A 19052-nucleotide genomic window follows, 5' to 3' on the forward strand; every position below is an offset into this window, starting at 1 on the left:
GTATGTAGTGGTGCTTGCTAAAGCTCCTATCTCACACGTGCTTATATTTGGATTATATATGGATTAAAATAAGCCCTAAGTATTGAATTTCAACATGAAACCTATCCTGTACCATTTTTGATAAAAACATGAATAATAAATAAAAAAACACATCATTTTCCACATACTGTATATTAATGTTTCTTCTCTATACTCCGCCTTTCTGAAATAAGTACATTTTTACGAAGCTCATCTTTTATAAAGAATATCTCTTTGGGTTTGTGACTTTATCTTATCTATCCACGAACAGCTTGTAACACTCCAAAGAGAAAGGAAAACTTGAAATTGCATCATATGACCCAATCCTGCTCAAATCATAGGATCAGAATATCATAGAGACTAGAGTGAGAGTCCTCTTGAAGGACGCAGAAAATCCAAGCACCCTGGTAAAAGACAGGTCATGAAATGTCAGTTTGTTGAAGTCAGTGTAAATTGCCATTTACAATTGACCATTTTCATGGGAAAATAAAGATATTCTACTAAATAAATAAATGTAAAAATGTATAATGAAATTTTGTTGTATCTATCAAGTATTTTTTGATGCAAGAACACACTAGCACCGACATAACAACAGCCTGACAACCACCAGAACACCACAAAAACTGGATAGCAACACCCTGGCAACCACTCAGAGCATCCTAGCATCTGCATTGCATCACACTGGAAGCAACCAGAAAACCCTAGCAACATCATAGCAACACCTTTCTAACAACTGCATAGCAACACCCTGGCAATTTTCCAAAACACTGTAGCAATTGCATAGCAACACCCTTGCAACCACCAAGAACATCATAGCAATTGCACAGCAACAGCCTAACAACTTCACAGAAACAGTCTAGCAAACAGACAAAACACTCTATCAACTGTATAGCCACACCCTAGCAACCACCAAGAACACAATAGCAACTGCACGGAAACACCCAGACAACCATCCAGAACACCCTAGAAACAACAAAGAATATTCTAGCATTATAAGGAGTTTTGCACAGTACATTTTCTGAAAAAACGCTTATTTTTTATTAATATTATTGGTTGCTTGGTGTTTATGGGATTGGGGTTTGATCCAACACATGTAAAGCCCTTCAGGCATTTATAAGATGACAACCTTTCTCATTAAATTGGAAATGTGTCTGTGTGAGAGTGTGTATAAAAGCCAGATGCAATGCCAATGTGAGTCTTGCTGCATGATAATTCTGCCCTCGGCAGCCCATGCTCCACTTTACCCAATAATTACCACTTAGGTTATAATCGATGACCTTTTTAATGCTGACTGGTGCTGGATGAACTCTGGGCGAAGCGCTGTCTGATTGTTAGGCTAATGGCAGCTTGAATGGAGAGCTAATGTTTAGTGAATGCTAGGCAAATGCTGGCCTGGCAGCGGCCAAGCTCTGGACTCAAAGAGATTAAACTTGGGGCAAAACTTGGCTGAATGTTGGGCATATGCTTGCTGATTGACAGGGCAAATATTGCTAATTGCAAGGCTAACCTTGGCTCAATGCTGAGTTAAACTTGCCCAGGCATTGATATTACACTAGCCTAATGATACTCGTTTTTTGTAGATCTCAATCTTGTATTGATTCATGCTAAATGCTGGCTTAATTTTAGCCTGATGTTTTGCTAACACTGGGGATTAACCTACTCAATTGCAGGCCAAATGTCGGCTTTCCACAGGCAAATATGTGGGACAAACGCAGGTGCGCCGGGTGAGCGTGAAGCTGGGTGGAACTCAGCCTGATTAGCTTAAAAGGCTGCTTTTAAAAATAGAGACTGAGCAGAAGGGATGAGAAAAGACTAAGCCTCAGCATCTACATCACAGAACATCTGGCTATGTGTGTGTGTGTGTGTGTGTGTGTGTGTGTGTGAATGTCCAAACCGACAGAATTAGAATTAGAGTTAGCTTTCTAAACCCAATGAACCTATGCCAAAAGATAATAGGCTAAAATTAGCCTTTAGCTTTAGCACACACGGTGCGGGCTACTTATCGGCAACCAATTAGAGCAGTGTTAGCAGTTATTAAGTGATTAGTGGGTCACATACACGCTCTCTGTGCAGTGGACAACTGCTGCAGGGGGCACTTACTGAGACTCTCAAAATGGCATCTGATCCATTTAACTGGTTATGTCAGGACACAGACTAAACTCTAATCACTGAGTGAAGTGGGGATGGAGAGAGAGAGAGAATATGGGTGAATTTAATTTTAAAGTGAACACCACTATGTCCTACTCACTCTAAAGGGCAGAGCACTTAAAGTGAGTAGTCTGAAGGGTGCGGGGTGTTACCGTCTCGTTTGTGCATGATTGGAACACAGTACACAAATTTACGTCACTGCCACTTTATTTGGAATTCAAACAGTACCTTGATAACATACACAGCAAAATTCATGGGATAGTTCAACTATACACAAAAATTCTGTCATTATTTTCTAACCTTCATGTTGTGCCTGGAACACAAAAGATCTTTAATAAATTATTTATTTCATTCAATAGATTTAATTTAGAATTTAATTTAGAATTTAATACATGTACATTTATTCAATAAATATTTATATTAATAAAATTAAAAAAATTAATGATCAACACAGACGGGTCACAAAGGTCATATAGGTTATGAGCAGTATGAGGGTGAGTGTGCTACAAAAGTTAAGAAAATCTCTTTACAATGAAAATTATTTTTTAATAGAATATTGCAGTGTTTATAATAAATTATTTTTCCATGTGCATAATAAAAATCATGTGTCCTCTCAATCTTTAATCAAAAACATTACTGTCTCTTCTCCCTCGCAACAGCACTTTTTCTCTGATAACACCAGCACGAGGGCGGGACAACAATCCAGCAACCTGTCACTCACATGAGATTGCAGCAGTTAGTACATGACTATGATCCAATCAATCCCTGAAGGACAAAATCAAGCCCGCCCAATTGTTTTTTTATTCTTTTATTTTATTCAACTTTATTATCATTCAGTGCACAAACTAGCAGTGTGAATAGTTTGGGTTGATTAGATTTACGATTCAAAGGTTTTCAATTCAGTTCAAAAGATATTTTGAATTGAACTCATCTGCAAATTCAAAATGATTAATTTTGAATTAAATTTGATTAGATTTAATCATTTATTTCTCTTTTTTAAAATACATTTCTGCATTTCAGCTCGAACCATGTTTATCCTCAATGCAAGTGAACCCTGTATTTAATGCAGCCTAGGTTTTACATTTATCTTGTTTAATCTTCAACAAAATACTGTAAAATGGGTTTGACCGGACAAACTGCTTTTGATGTAAACAACAAAAGACATGGAAAGTGCTTTCTGCTTCCTGAGCTGATAAGCCTTATTTATTTAACTCTGCATGATCATGTGTTTAGTTAAAATTTATTATTCACATTTAGCATTGTTTGTCCTGCCGACTGCAGCCCTGCGTTCCAATTTTGGGTCACAACCCAGCAGATGAGAAGCACTGTCTTAGAGTATTTACACACACACACACACACACACACACACAAACACACACGGTTGAGTTAAAAACACCCAGACAGTGTCATTCTCCATCGCATTTCACTCTCTCTCTCTGTTTCTCTAAGTGTCTCTCGCTCACACACACAAATGTGTGAGGCTGTAGAAAGCACACAGCTTATATTTAAAGCAACATCATTCGCACCCTCCTCACACAGACGACAGAGAGCAGAGAGGACGGCTGCTGAAAAAAGACAAAAGCGAAAGATTACAGATAAACAGATGAATACAGCGAAAGACTGACGAAGAAAGCCACAATGAGAGACAGAGAGAAATAAACAAGAGAGAGAGAGAGAGAGGGAGAAGATGAGTGTTTGCATGTGAGAGATAATACAGGTTGAAGTGTAATAAATACTGTCCAAAAACAGACAGTGAAAAATAACCCCTTCATCTTTCCATTTCCCTCTTCCTCCTTTCTCATCTCTCTCCATCTGTGCTTCACTTCTTTCTTTTTCCTCCTCCTTCCATCTGTCTCTCTCTCTGTCTCTCCATATTTTCCCTCTGGTATTCTCTCACCTCTACGCCCTCTCCTCAGTCTCTCTGCCTCTGTTACGGTCTCCCTGTTTTCTCCGCTGCATATGTAGATGTCTATTTTTCAGCCTGATTAACGTTTGATTGGCACTAAATATCCTGTTGGTTCCTCTCTGATGTCCAGCTGTTTGTGTGTGTGTGTAACAGCTGGAATAGATGAAGTCCCTGTTGCATTATTGATCGGTGAGACTGTGCACATTAATAACATTTGATGAAGACTTGGTATGATGTTCTAACTGCAGGAACATATTTGCTTAATTATAGTCTGGCAGTGTGTGTGTGTGGGACCAAATATTGGTTTATGGAGCTTAATGGAGATCGGCTTTAACAGAGATCGTCCATACCCGCTGTGCTCCTACAAAGATCTATAAATATAAACTGCCATTATCTCTACCTCCCCAGTCTGACAGAGATCTGTAAGAGATAAAGGGTAAACGTACACTCATAGAGCCCAGAGTACTCTGCTACAGCCATGTTGTATCATCAGTATCAAAATATCATTCACTTTTTCATCACAAAGATTTTAGATTCAACTTTATATAAATGCATAAAGGAAAATGTTTTTTATTTGGAATACATTTTGCATTGGAAAATAATTTTAATAAGCATTTTTTATTAAAAAATAAATAAATAAATAAAAGTTAAGAGAGTTTTCTCAACTGAATGTTTCTTGTTTTAAAGAGATTCAGATATTTTTACTGGAAAAAAAGACAAAAGGCTGTTTTTTTGCTGTGTGTGAATTACACTTTTGCTTTTACCTGGTATAAACATTACTGATGAAAATTTAGATTAAAAAAAAAATTATATAGTATCATGTGACACTGAAGATATACGGCTCTATAAATATATAAATAATGACTGCTGAAAATTCAAATTTGCTATCACAGGAATAAATAACATTTTAAAACACACTCAAACAGAAAACAATTCTTGTTTAATTGTAATAATATTTCACACTATTACAGTTTTTACTTCAAATAAATGCAGTCTTGGTGAGCATAAACTTATTTTTAAAAATCTGTTAAAAATCTAATCAAATATAGTTTCAATTGTAGTTCACATACTCAAGTCAACACTTGTGTTCAGCTGTTTGCACTACATTAGTAGGTCAGTGGGAGGGTTTGTTGACATGACCCTCTCCAACCCCCAACTCAGCGCCAGCTGTTGCCCTATTATTGCCCCAACCCAACCACTCACACACACATTTTTATGCCCCATAACTGCCCCCTGGGTGTGTACGCCCTTAACCTTATGTCATCCGCCCTCTTTTTTCATCCTTCTCTCCTATTTTTCCATTTCAGTCTGCTGACCACATTTTACGTTGATACATTTTATATTAATGATACCTTAACAATATTATTGTTTCAACAACATCAACACACACACACACACACACACACAATGTTTGGCTTGCTTGAGTTGCAGGATCAAGCGCTCATTAAGATGCTAGTATAAAATATAGTCCAATGTAAATATTTACATTAACACAGGCTGTTATAGCATACAAACCATCCATCATTCTACAGCACACTAAGACTTCATTAAACGACTGCAAACCCAACATCATTTTTGAAGGATTTATTAATCTTATCTTTTCTTTCTCTTTCCCGCTCTTTTTCACAGTTGTTGTTGGTAATGCTGCCCTCTTTGCTCTGCCTGTCAAACATTGTTAGTTCACCATATCAACCCCCAGAGAGAGAGACAGAGCAGGGGGCAAGAAAGGGACAGAATGACCCAGAGAAAGAGAGACAGAATGGCTAGCTCTCGAAACCTAGTGTGCTGTCTGTAGATTCTATCGATGTTTACTTGTTATCTATCTTGTGGCTGTCTTCAAGAGATTACGTAGGAGGTCTGAGGGATGATGGGCGGAAGATGGAAATAAGAGAACGTGATGTATGATGAATAAAGCGTGACCTCATCTTTACAAAGAAAATGTCAGTTAATCTGTCTATAAACATCTACATGGTGTCAGAAGTGTGCTTGTAGTGACGATGGCACAAGGATTTCGTAAAATTGACCCTCTCTTTGACGAAAATATTGCGGACAACTGGACGAAATTCAAGCGCGAGTGCCACATTTACAGCAACGCCGGTTTTTCTGCAGCGACAAAAAAGTGCAAGGGTACACATTCCTGAACCTCGCTGGTCCCGATGCCCAAGATAAATATGACACTTTCACTTTCGAGGAGGAGGAGGATCCAGGGGATTCAGAGGTACTGGTAAAGAAGTTTGAGGAAATCTGTCTGCCTGTAAAGAACGTAATTATGGACAGACATGCATTCAACACAACAAAACAGAAGCCACATGAAACAATCCAGTCGTACGTTGTCACGTTAAAAACACTAGCCAGAAAATGCGAATTTGGCACTCTGCATGACGAACTGATAAGAGATCGATTAGTATGTGGCATTCACAATGACAATATCCGCACAAAGCTGCTGAAAGAAAAAAATCTAACTTTAAACTCAGATGTCGAAATATGCATGCTACACAAGCAGTCTGAAAAAGGCAACAAAGAAATAAAAAAAAGAACCAAAGAAGGACAGCGAAGTTTGTGCAGTGCAATTTTCTACATGTTTGAATTTTGGTGGCCATCATTCACCCGACCGCAGCTGCTGTCCAGCCTTCAACAAGCGCTGCAATGCATGTGGAAAATGGAACCACTTCTCTAAATGGTGCAGAACAAGCAAAACACACACCTACAAAAGACCAGGACAAGGTCCATCTCAGCCAGACAGAGCACCCCACACCATACACAGGGGAAGACAGACACACAGAATAAGTGAGCTTGATGCACAGATTGCATATGGCTTGTTTTACTGTGAAAGTGTAGAGGTGCCAGCTGATAGAGGAGAGATATTTACCATCCTGTCCACTTCCAACACAGGGAAGCAACTTAAGGTGAAGATTGACACTGGAGCTCGGTGCAATGTACTGTCCAGAGGTGTTCTCCAGCACATCGACCCAGGCGCTCATATCGATCACAGCCATGTTGTCAACCTTGTGGCTTATGGTGGTCAGACCATGAGAACTTTAGGTGTCACTGATTCACACGTGGCACACTACAGTTCCATGTCATTGACAGTGATGTAAAACCTCTATTGGGTCTTAGAGAAAGCATCGAACTAGGCTTTGTGCAACTTGGCCCGAATGTGCACGCTCTCCAGCAGGGGGCCCCTGAGCTCACAGTGTATAAAGACCTTTTTGACTGCAGCACTATAGGCAAACTGCCATGCGCCTAGACCCCTCTGTGCACCCTACAATATGTGCTCCCAGATGAGTGCCATTGGCAATGAAAGACAAAATAGTCAATGAACTCAACAGAATGACTAAACTGGGAGTCATTAAGCCAGTTCAGGAGCCCACCAAGTGGGTCTCTTCTATGGTGGCTGCACGTGAAAAAGATGGTGCTGTGAGACTGTGTATTGACACTGTACACCTCAACAAAGCCCTCCTCAGACCACATCATCCCGTGAAAACAGTAGAACAGGTGATCGTTGACATGCCAGGAGCCAAGGTGTTCAGCATCCTTGATGCGAAGTGTGGTTTCTTGCAGGTGCCACTCAGTGAGGAGTCATCAAAGCTGACCACCTTCATGACCCCGGTGGGCCGATATGCCTTCCTCCGGATGCCCTATGGAATCTCCACAGGAAGTGAAGTCTTCCAAAGGTGCATGGAGCAGCTCTTTGAAGGACAGCCATGCGCCATTGTTGTTGATGACATCTTTGTTTGGGGCAGCACAACAGAAGAGCATGATCTGCACCTCGGGCAAGTCATGGACAGAATACGCGTCATAAATCTTAAGCTCAACCCTGACAAGTGCCGTTTCCAGGTATCTGAGGTGTCATATGTGGGTCACCTTCTAACTGACCAGGGCATAAAACCTGACCCTACAAAGACAGATGCAGTCCGTTCTATGCCAACCCCAGCAGACAAACATGATGTTCAAAGGTTTTTGGGCATGACAAACTATTTATCGAAATTCATTACAGCGGGCTGGCCGGACTCATCAAAGAAGGTGCCACATGACCTCAGGCAATTCTATGCCATAAGGGATGAACTCACAGTTGATAATGGCCTACTGCTCCGTGGTCAGCGTTTTGTCATTCCCCACTCACTGCAACACTATTATGTCAGACAGCTGCATCAAGGGCACCCAGACCTAGAAGCAACAAAGCGCAGGGCCAGAGAAACCATGTTTTGGCCCAGCATATACCAGGACATTGAACATGAAATCTCCAGGTGCGCTCCTTGTAATGCCCTCAGACCACACCAAACGAAGGAGCCCCTTCAACTTCATGATATACCAGACTTACCATAGGCAGCAGACGTTTTTGAGTGGGGTGGGAAAGAACATCTGGTACACGTTGACTCATACTCCGGCTGGTTTGAAATAGACCAGCTCCCAAACATGACCAGTGCGACCATTATAACCAGACTAAAGCCCCACTTTGCCACCCATGGAGCTCCTCAGCAGCTAATGACTGACAACGCAGCATATTTCACAAGCAGGGAGTTCTAAGAATTTGCATGCACGTGGGACTTCTGTCATGTCACCAGCAGCCCCCATTACCCTCAATCAAATGGGCGTGCTGAGAGAGTGGTACGCTCAGCCAAACACCTTCTAGAAAAATGCACACATGATGGAACAGATGTATATGCGGCACTGCTCAATCTACGCAACATACCAAGGGACAGGCTGCCCTCACCAGCCCAGCGCCTGCTTTCTCGACGCACCAAGACCCTTATTCCCATGACCAAATCCATGTATGTGCCAAAGGTAGAAACGCAGGTCCAGGCAGCTCTAACACATATCAGAAAAGGGGGAAAGACACACTATGACAGGTCAGCCAGACCCTTGGCCTCATTGCAAGCAGGGCAGACAGTGAGATTACAGACAGAAAGGGGATATGACAGACTGGGAACAGTAATAGGAAAAGCACCACAGCCAAACAGCTACCAGGTCCAGGCCAGAGATGCCACATATGTGAGAAACAGGCGCCACCTCCTACATACACATGAACAGTAGACCCCACATACAATAACAGAGGTCCCACTTAACACCAACAATGAACCCCTACCAGAACCCCTGCCTAATGTCGACCAGCCACAGACAGAACAGGTACAGGAACCACCTGTGGTTGTCACCCGCTCAGGGAGAGTATCAAAGCCCAACTCCCTATACAAAGACTACACTACATAAGCTCAGACTGTTCATAACTCTCTTATTGCAGCAGTCCTGTTCCTTGTGGCCGTTAAGGGGGGTTGGAAGAATGTTGCATCCTGTTCTGGTATGTGGGTTGTGCACTGTTTGCCAGTTCCACTGTTCATGTTCACTTTCATAACAGGTAAAGCTAAAGGGCTAACTATATATTGCTAGCATATATATATAGTTGTTCAAATCTTTTTTTGTTGTTGTTGTTGTTGTTTATTTAGTTTTCATTTTTTTATTCATGTTAAACCTATCCAGGTATCTTATCATTTAGAAGGGGGAAGTAGATTATATCGATGTTTACTTGTTATCTATCTTGTGGCTGTCTTCAAGAAATGACGTAGGAGGTCTGGGGGATGATGGGCGGAAGAAGGAAATAAGAGAACGTGATGTATGGTGAATAAAGCGAGACCTCGGCTTTACAAAAAAAAGTGTCAGTCAATCTGTCTATACACATCTACACTGCCTATCCAGACAGCATGAAGTATACTCAAATATGCTGTCTAAATTGGTAGCTCTATAAGTTAACTTTGAACAGTCAATTCAAACATGATAACCAGCTTATGATGCTGGAAAATGCTGTCAAGCTAACTTGGTTTGTTTCAAATCACACAGTGTTCTATTTAACATTTTCAACTTGCCTAAGATGGCCAAAAATGCTGTCTATAGGAAGAAACTCACTAGATTTGTTTCAGGTGTTTGAACACAACTGTGATACCCAAAAGTGCAGCCTACATTTAAACATGCATTTGATGCACAAAAACTCTATACAGACAGCTCGACAGGTTTGTTTTGAACATTTGATTATGCATAACAATGCCAATAATGCTGTCTAGATAGACAGCTCATTATGTTTTATTAAATATTTGAATGTTCAGATTCAATAATACTGTCTAAATTCATACATGCATATAATGCCCGAAAATGGGCTTACCTATGCTGCCCAAAAGGGCTGTCTATATTTAGATAGATTTAGTTTATTTCTTTTGTTTTAATTTTACAATGCCTACAACTGGTCTCTAGACAGACGGCTCAATTAAAACATTCAAACATGCATGCACAAAATGCTGCCTAAATAAAAGTTTATACATACAATGCCCAGAAATGTTGTCTGGGTAGATGGCTCACTAGGTTCCATTCACATAACTGAAGGTCCAAAATTTTTATAGACCAAAACACTGTCTACAATACATTTGAACATTCTTATATTGACAGGAAATGCTGTCTAGGTAGGCAGCAAACTATGCTTTCATATCAATTTAAACGTTCAAACACAGCAATGATTCCCAAAAGTGCTATCTAGGTAGGTAGCTCACTAAGTTAACGACAAACATTCAGCCACACCCAATTGACGATGCCCAAAAGTGCAGTCTACACCCATGATTCTGTTAAGGCAGCTCACCAGCTTTTGAGATGCAGCCAATGAAAAAAAGCACTTAGTGCTTTGGCAGGTATCGAGTGAATTGCAGCCAATAAAGCACTTGAGAAATAAGAGGACAATTACAAGGAGGAGGAGATATGAGATCTCTTTATCAAGCAAACGGACACATGGTGACCTCAGCCACCACAATGCCACCTTAAACATACTCGCACCACTAACAAACACAGCAGTATAGACTCAACTTCGAGCACTTTCTCCATCACTATCACTCCATCTCTCTCTCTCTCTCATACACACACAGATAGATAACAGGAGCCTAGAAGAGACTTGTGATGGATAGAAGCATAGAGAGGAGCGAACAGGGTCCTGAGGGAGAAAGAAAGACATAGAGACAGATAGAGGGAGTGACAGTGAGAGGTGAAAGAATAAAGTGTGTGTGTGGGGGGGGGGGGGGGTGAAGAAGGTAAACCATAAATTAAATCATTTTAGAACAAAGGAAGAAGGTTGCTACGCAACCAGACGAGGGAGGTTACCAGGCGCAACTGCTATGACCTGAAGCATGACCCTCAAGACGAAGCAACCTCAGCCCACATTCACGCAACACAGCCTCTTATCCCGTTTATTGTTTTCTTTTCTTTTTAAGAAAAAGAAAGAACAGAGAAAAAAGATAATAAAACACATCACAATAAAGATGGCATCAGTGGGAATTTGCAATGTATAGAGGCCAATTTTATGTGCAGTATGTGTGTGAATGTTATGTTTACACAAAACTGCCCACAGAAGTTCTAACTAAATCTGACAGATCCTGCCGTTGGGGATGTCCTCAAAGGTAAGAATGAACAACACATTTTTGTTTTAGTCTAAAATGTAAAATCCTTTCATTAAAATGCTTCAAAATTAACACTCGCAAAGGACTAAGGCTGAGTAAAAATTTGCCTTGGTAATTTTATATATATATATATATATATATATATATATATATATATATATATATATATATATATATATATATATATATATATATATATATATGTGTGTATGTATGTATGTATGTATGTGTGTGTGTGTGTGTGTGTGTGTGTGTGTGTTTCTTTATAGCTTATTTTATTAATATTGTATTATATATGTATATAATTATAGAACGATATAACAATACAATTCTTATAATTTTATATATATGCACTATGGTTTCTATTTCAAAGTGACTTTAAAAACATAGATATTTGAGTATTTTGTTATATGAAGGAGTTTCTGTACTGAATCCAGACTTGAATAATCTCATATTTTAGTTTGTGCCCTTTAAGTTATAAAAAAAAACAAAAAAAACAACAACAATGTAATAAAATTAGATGAAGCCCCTTTAATTTTTAAAGCTTTTAAGTCACTAACTTTTTAAAATACAGACATTACTGCATTATGAAATAAATAAAACATTTTGTAATTGAATTTCCAGCAAAAACAACTACTGTAGATTGTGATACAAACCATTAGTGTGATGTAGAATTACTCACACTGTGATATTAGATTGCATGCCGCCCACACCAATCAGCAATAAATAAAACAACAGAAGTCTATAGTATGTCTTCATTTAGCTTGATAATTATGTTGTCTATGTGTGTGTGTGTGTGTTCCAAAGTTTGCTGATGATAGAAAAGTTGTACGATGAGAAGAAACATCAATATACTCCCTATCTTTTCTGTTAGAATCAGAGTTATTTAGTTCTCAGAGAACCGAAGTATGATGGGAATTATTTCGGACGGCAGCACAAAGACTCCTTCTGCTCTTAACCGAACACACGAACACACACACACACACACACAATATACCAAAGCAGTGTTCACTGTAAGCAGCCCCTCTCTCATAATTAACACACACACACACACACACATACGACTGCACGTAGTGTATGTGTAAAATTGGACAAAGACTCAAATGTAAGGTTCAAATCAATAAACACACTCTTTCATGCCACATAACAGCACACTTGCACAAACACACACTGTATTATTGGACAACGGGGTTTCCAGAACTCATTCATAAATGATAGCATTTACATACACAAATCATACACATAGTCTACAGGACATAAGTCTACACTCAGGCTAGAATGAAATATTCAGTGCGCAGCATTGTGAAGACCACACTTCACTGCGATCAGACTTTAAATGGAGGGATTCGCTGTTCTCCTCAGCAACACCTCTCTCTCCCTCTCCCTCTCATTCCTACTTTTCAAACAGTTCTCTACTGTTTCTCCCCTTCAGTTCTTCACTTTAGTCTTTTATGCTCTGTGCATGCAACTCGGCCCTCTTGCTCTCTCTCTCTCAGTTCTGTCACTATACGTCCTTTATGATCTTCCTCCCATTTCTCTCCTTCATTCTTTCTCTCTCTCATTCCCCAGAGTCTGACAGCAGGAGACTATTACACTCACAAACGGAATCTCTCTCCTCCAATTTTTTTCTGTCTGCCGTCTTCCCTCTCTCGCTCGTTCTCCCTCCTGTGCATTCACTGTCCTATTCCCTCCCACTTATTCTGCTCCATCCCTACTTCTCTTTCACTCTGTCTTTTCCTGAGTGGATGTAATTGGTATCTATAGGACACTCCCTGAGAGAGAAAGAGAGAGAGAACTGACATAGACTGCAGAATGAAAAAGAGACAACACCAGAGCAAACACACAGCGCTACATCGGAGCAGTCAGGACCAACACACTAGATCAGAGCCATCAACAACACAACACAACAGAGCAAACAAACTCAGCACAAATGACATCACGCCGGAGCAAACAAGTACAAAACAAACATGCAAATAAACAAACACAACACTGTGCAAACAAACATGACACTCAGAAAAAAAAAAAAAAAAACTGTAAACATGACATAACAGATAAGAGAGATCAACAATACAATGGTAGAAACAAACATCCTGAAGGAAACTTCTAGTGCTCAGTGGTTGCTCTTTTTGAAAAAAATAAATTGTATCTTCCTCTTCACAATGCCCCACAGATTCTCTGTGAGGTTCAGGTCAGGTGAGTTGGCTGGAAAATCAAGCACAGTGTTATCATGGTCAGAATCCACTTGGAAGTGGTTTTGGCACTGTGGACAGGTCCTAAAATCTTGCTGCAAAATGAAGTCAGCATCTCCATAAAGCTTGTCAGCAGATGGAAGAATAAAGTTCTTAAAATCTCCTGGTTGATGGCTGAAATGAGTTTGTCCTTGATAAAACACAATGGACCAACACTAGCAGATGTCACGGCACCAAAGATCATCACTGACTTCGGAAACTTTACACTGGACTTTGGATTTTTTTGCCTCTCCAGTCTTCCTCCAGACTCCAGACCTTAATTTCCAAATGAAATGCTAAATTTACTTTCATCTGAAAACTGAGCAACAATCCAGTTCTTTTTCTCCTTACCCCAGGTGAAATGCTTCTGATGTTTTTTTCTGGTTCAGGAGTGGCCTGATTCTGGGAATGTGACAGCTGTAGCCCTTTTCCTGAAGACGTCTGAGTGTCAACCTTCTATTAATGTATTTTGATACAGCACTCTGTGAACAGCAGCCCTTTTAGCAGTAACCTTCTGTGGCTTACCCTCCTTGTGGAGGGTGTTGATGATTGTCTTCTGGACAACTGTCAAATCAGTAGTCTTTCCCATAATTGTGGTTGCATGTTCTAAACTAGCCCAAGAGGTACCCAGTATTTACACTCAAAATTAATAAAACTTAACTAAATCAATCTCAAATTTTTGAGATACTGAATTTTTTATTTCCATAAGCTGTACATTTTAACTATCAGAACTAAAACAAAAAAACATTGAAATATTTCAGTTTGTGTGCAATCAATCTAGAATATAAGAAAGACATTTTTTAGATGCACCTGTACACTTTGACATTTGGGTTGTACAATATGACCAAAAATATTTTTATTATATTTTATTATATAATACAATATCAGTATTTATTACAATATAACTTTTGCTTTTCACATTAGACCTGGAGAATGAGTGTAATCATAACTTTTTGTACACAATTTAACTCAACAGAGTAAGCTACCTTTTAATTTAGGGCCACATGAAATCCATTTTTATTTTTCACTAAATTCTGTGGTTTCCATTTTATTTATTTATGTATTTATTTATTTTTTATTCTGTTTTATAATCTAATACAAATTCAGAATTAAAACTGTGTCTAATAAATAAATTAATAAAACTTATATATAACTTAAAGCTGCGGTAGGTAACTTTTGACGCTCTAGTGGTTAATAAACAGAACTGCTCGCGTCTTGCGGAAGAACATCGTAGCCGGAACTACTTCTCTCTGTTTATGTCTATGAAGAATCACAAAGGTACTGGGTTACTCCGCCGCGGTACCCCCGAAGCAATTTAAAATAGTCCGAATATAAACACTTATTATAGGTGCACCCTAGTGATTCAGGACAAGCTAAAAACACAGTTTGGAAAATGGATTCATGGTGTACTCGCTTATTATATACATTTTTCTACATTTTGAACACAAACAAAGTTACGGACCGCAGTTCTTGGTTGTTTCTTACCGGGAGCGGATGACTTTCTGCAAATGGCAATAGGACCACTGGGAGGAGCCAGAGGAGCTTGATTTTTTCACAGATTATCTGTCTCATATTCTACTGTCAGGACATAATGACAGGTTCAACAAATATGTAAAATATATATTTTTACAAAAGTTACCTACTGCAGCTTTAAACTTAAAAACGTATATATAACTTATATATAACAATTTAATCTTAAAATAGTAATAGACTTCTGTCATAATTTCTTCAAGTTAAACTAAACTTTTATTTTGACAGCTTGTTGTGAAAATCTGAGTTTCAGTGGGTATTTTAATGATAGTTTTTCTTAAATAAAACAGTGTAAAGATTGTGAAGTGACTCTTAGAGAAGCTGTGGAGATGAAGTTCATGTGTTCAAGTCCTCATACACTTATACGGCAGACACTGAAAACACTGTGAGCATCACATGTGTTTGTATAATAGACACAACCGCTTAACTCATTCATAGAAACATGCAGAAACCACAAACTTATCAGCGAAATGCACTAACTGGATGTTGTTGCATTTATTATTGCTGCATGCTAGGCTATTAGACTAAAATGTCCAGAGCTTATCATGACTATTGACATAAATTTGATCACAGTCTTGATATGATACCATTTATCGCCCAGGCATTTCAAGCTCAGTTGAATTCTCTTTAATGTTTAATTTCAGTATCAGGGTGTTTCTAATAAAACTGCATCGGAGAAATAAAAATGTACAGCCAACGAATGTGATAGCGCTGCTTATTTATTAATACTTATTTATTTATTAATTTTGGAAGTATTCAATGAGACAAAGCTGAGTTCATATAAAAATCTCTGACTTTGCATTTGTTGAGATCTTCGCAAAACTGAGCCCAATTTGAACATCTTTGAGATCTCTTCTGAATTTTTGAAGAGACACATATGAGAAAAAAAATCCAATTCTCTCACCATCATGCCGTTCCAAACATTCATTACTTTCTTTCTTCTGTGAAACACAAAAGGAGATATTTTAAAGAATGTTGAATCCCACTGGATCCTATTGACTTTAATTATCCTCTTTTGTGTTTCAATGAAGAATGAAAATCACACAGGTTTGGAATGACTTGAGGATGATTACTGGATGAAAGAATTGTCTCTTTAAGACTCCATTTGATCTCCAGTTATTCTCTTTGATGTCTTGGAGAAACAACTGATATATCAAAGAGATATGATGGAGGCAAATAAACATGATGACACAAAAGCATACAAGCATAAAACAGCATAAAACACAACATAAGGCAGCACAGCAGTTCAAACCTGCAGCTCAAACCACAGGACATGAGCAGTATCTCAACACAACAAAAAGAGAATAAAGAAACAACTTTTAGGGGCTTGAGAACTTTCCAAACAGAATGAACACCTTTTTGAGTTAGTCTACCCAAGTGCCCTATACTGCAGTAAAAGCCAAAAGAAATCAATGCATGCAAACCTGGGAGATGTTATTCAATGTCCAAAACAGAACACAGCAATCAAGTGTGGAATACCACAAAAACAGACCTGTACAATCCTACTGTGGAGCACCACAAATTGGACCTGAGAAAAGTGCTGTGGAACAAAGCGAACAATCTGCTGCAGAGTCAGGCCACACCAATCTACTGAAGAGTGCCACAAATTGGGCTTAAAGAATGCTGGACAGCTAGATATTATGAGAGAGAGAGAACAGTTTAATGGTTTAGTGTCAAGAGCTCTGAATAACATGCTTTTCATATTACTTCTAGAGTGTAGAGAATGTATTAGTGTTGTCTCGATGCCAAAATTATAGCCGGTACCAGTACCTGTCAAATTACACAGTTCTCAGATACCGATTTTATTGTAGCAATTTTAGCTTCATAGTTTAACTATTTAAAAATAAAATATATTAAATGTTTAATTATTAATGCCAGTTATTAATTAAATTAAAACATTGATTGGCACACTGTAAGAAATAAATCTGTAAAATAACAGAAAATTTACTGGCAGCTCATTACCCATTAATTTTACGAGCATTTCCGCTAACCCTAAAATACAATGCAATGAAGTGCAAAACGCAAAATACTAAACAAAAAGAAATACAGAAAATTCCTTAAAATTAATACTGTACATTGTGCCTATTTTGATGGATTTTTTTTTTGCATCCATGTAGGCTTCAAATATTATTCACTTAATGAAACATTGCATTTAAAAAGATCAACTAAAAAGCTATTGATAAAAAAATCACATTAAAAAAACAAAACAAGTGGCAGATCTACTGGACACACACAGCAAGAGAGACAGATGTTTTCTGACACATCTTTTTTATTTTATTTTAATGTGTTGTCTTTTTTGTTGCTATGGTTATTACTAAGTGAAATTTAATGCAATTGTCACTCAGGGAACTTTGCAGTGTGTATTTAGCAGCATGAAAAATAATTGTTTTCATATTATCTGTAATAAAAAAATCTGGTTACACTGAACAATGAATCTCCTGTTTATAATTTACACGAAATAATTTGCAAGCGTGCAGAACTCATGAGCTCACACTGAACAAAAGGCGTATTAAGCTGCAAAAACATGCTGTTAATAACGAGAAAGTCCAGACACATATAAATGGAAGGGAGAAAACGTAACACTTAATGTGGTTTTTGAAATCCTGCTTTACAGTTAAAAGATCCAATCACATTTACTTATTTTATAAGATGTCTTTTATTTACAGCAAATTCAATTAAAATGTAAAGCAGCAATTTTTTATTTCAAGAGACTCCCACTAACAGAATTAAAATATAGGTGTACAAATGCAGTGATATCATAAAATGCTTACTGTTGCATAATGTGCAAGGTGGCACATATTGTTTTAAAAATATAACAGGCAATAATCAGTGTAGAGGCATAGAGACATCTATGATATTCTTAGTATAGTGTGCTTGGCCATTGTGAATATTAATGTGTGCATTTCTAAGGGCAAGCATTACAAGTTCTGGATATGAAATAATCACAACAGCATAAGATAATCAGTGTCTTTGCTGCTGGAAAATCATGTGGACTGAACTTAAGTGTGGGTGGACTGGAGGTCTCTTCAAAACATCTTCCTTAGAGAGTATTGAGTCCAAAAGTATTAAATGAAACCCTGAAACTGTAAAACTTTACTTCTAAATCACACATTGACCATGAAGACAGATCGACCATGCTTTTCCATTTCAAGACTCACCATTAAAAAATAATATTATTATCAGGATTCACATAACAAAGGAAATGTACCCTTCAATCATGACTAGGTTTACATTAATCCAACAATTCGGTTTAAAATCATTGTTATAATTAATCCCCTGATCAGGCTTAATATAATAAATATATGAATCCCATGATGACGTTAAGCAGAATATTATAAATTAATCCCCTGATCTGGTTTAGAGTAATGAGAGGTACACTTGACTGAGCAAAATGAAAAGAGGCAGAGACAAAAATGTGTCTTAGTTACTGAAATGGAAACATGCAGAGGACTGAAGAGGAGAGTTAGGAATCACATTTACACTGACTTGAGACAGAATGAAGACATGTCATGTTCAGCAATAAATTCAACATTTTCATGATCAGTTTAAACCAAATCTATGCAGACAGACGCCACAAATATGGAAAAAAGTGTGAAAAGATGGCAATATTCTTTGAAAAGCTTCTGTTCTTTAGGTAGGAAGGAACAGTCAGACATCTATTTGTGCATTTGACTCATTTTTCCATCCAACAGTGCTGCTAACTCTTATTTAATAAGGCTTGACTGCTAGCAGCGTTCAAGGTGAAGTTTGAAATTAATCCAAGGAAAAGAGTTTACATTTAAACCCTGGTAAAGA

The 19052-nt window shown here is 38.2% G+C and overlaps 1 protein-coding gene across 5 annotated transcripts in view; it reads right to left on the bottom strand.

The window, feature by feature from the left end:
* The window catches only part of LOC127934875 (cell adhesion molecule 3-like), a 58648-nt gene that overhangs the window by 23072 nt on the left and 16524 nt on the right, over positions 1–19052 (bottom strand). The gene's annotated exons all lie outside the window — the stretch shown is intronic.

This window comes from Carassius gibelio, chromosome A2 (genome assembly GCF_023724105.1).
Source record: "Carassius gibelio isolate Cgi1373 ecotype wild population from Czech Republic chromosome A2, carGib1.2-hapl.c, whole genome shotgun sequence".
Classification (NCBI taxonomy): Eukaryota; Metazoa; Chordata; class Actinopteri; order Cypriniformes; family Cyprinidae; genus Carassius; species Carassius gibelio.